The following is a 2051-nucleotide window of genomic DNA, read 5'->3' on the forward strand; positions in this document are numbered from 1 at the left end:
AGTATTAAACATGATGGTGGTCACCTTAGGCTCTAACGTTCACGAGGAGGTACGCAATGAAACATACAAAAAGCTATAAATCATAGATTACCAACTTTCAATTTTATCAAAAATTAATAACCTTTGATGCAAAAGCATCACATATGCTTATTTTATTTTAAATAATAATGTAATAATCATTAAAATTTGATATCTCACAAGAAAACTAGGAATTTAATTGTAGATGTGGCATTACTAACAAATTGTTCATAATATATTTTTAGGTTAGATCTTTGATAAAAAATATAATGATAACAAGGTAATCTTGAGACAAAACATCTTTAAATATAAAATTTATAAACCTATCATAAGATTCAAACATATAATTGTGTCGTTAAAACTTGAATTCCAAAAAGAATTAAAACTCCATGCTGGTTAAGATTAACACCACAACAAATTTTAACGCATCAAAATTTAGCAAAATTTCAATCTCACATACAATCAAATACTAAACAAGTTAACTGAAGAAACTAAGGTAAAAATTACCCAATTGAAGATTACTGCCACGCTTCGATATAAGGAGAAGCAACCTGCAAAAATTGTTGTCAAAACCTATAAAATACTAAAAAGAAAATCACAGAAATATCACCCACAATTGTTGATAGGGAATATGAAATTTACTGAATCATTGAATGAATATTATATACCTTCTGGGTCTTATTTATAACGCAATAAAATCTAAATAAATCAACTTTTAAGGATCTATTAGTATCTTGTCAATTATAATAAAGCTTAATACATTTTGCATGAATTTCAACAGCAGATGTGAAGTCCAACTCTCTAATTCTCGGTTCCATCACGTGGCAGAGTGAGTCGCTAACAAGGAATAGTAAGAATTTGTAGCGTTTAGCAACAATTATTGGGGAAATAGAGGTATAGTTAGTGGGAAACGAAGGCTCAAAGGGAAATAATCGGAATAGTAGAAATTATCACTGAGATAACGATGTCAGAGGGAAATGGAAATAGCGTGAATAGCAAAATTCAGCAATATGATACAGCAGAACACAGTAAAAGTCAGCAAACATTCATAAAAAAAAAATAGTGGCGTTGGTGGGAAATATAGACGGACAAATGTTTAAAGGTTTATTTGGAATATGTTTTTCATTATTTTATCTTTCAGATCATGACCACACATGCGTTTGGTTATTGATTTTCTATTACTTTTTAGAAATTTTTAGTGTAAAACTGTTTTTAATAATTAGATATGCCAGAATATGTTTGTTGTAAGAAAACTGCCATTCAAATTTTTTTATTCGTAATATTTGTTATATAGCTTCTAAATTTTTTTTTTTCTCACTACAGTTCTATGATTTCCTTACTGAAATGCTACAATTGCCCAAATTGACTCTTAGGCTTTGTTTGGGACGGCTTTCTTACTGCTTTTTAAAGCAGCATTTTAGTACTAAAATTAAATTTTTTGTACTAAATAGCTGCTTTAAGAAGCACTAGAAGCCTTAATGTAAATCTTCTCAATCTCAATAGTTATTATATTAAACTTGAGCTCCATATGTGCTGAATTTGAAATTCACTGGGCATTTCAAATCCAATTCAACAACATGATCAAAATGATTGAGAATACACAACAAATAAAAAAATCATCTTAGTAACGCTCATATTAATGTTCCTGATGAGTATATATGTTGAGATTTATATGAAAATATTAGTGAATGACAGTATGCTTTCTATTGCATTGGTGCATATTACATTATTACTTCCATATGGGTCTTTTTCCTCTCTATTTCACTATAAATTATTACGTGCGGAGTCTAGACGTAGAGTTGTGTCCGGACTCTGCGTATCTAGCAAGTATTTATGGAGTATTTTACAAAGTATTTACTGTGTATTTATTAAGTATTAAATATACATTAAATATTTAATAAATACTTAGCAAATACATAATAAATGCTCAACAAATACTTAGTAATAAAATTGTATTTTGATCTCGTATGAACATTTCATTGGAGTTCAGACACAACTCTAAGTTTAGACTCTGCACGTAATAATTTCTCCTA

Source organism: Dendrobium catenatum, unplaced genomic scaffold (assembly GCF_001605985.2).
Source record: "Dendrobium catenatum unplaced genomic scaffold, ASM160598v2 fragScaff_scaffold_361, whole genome shotgun sequence".
Classification (NCBI taxonomy): Eukaryota; Viridiplantae; Streptophyta; class Magnoliopsida; order Asparagales; family Orchidaceae; genus Dendrobium; species Dendrobium catenatum.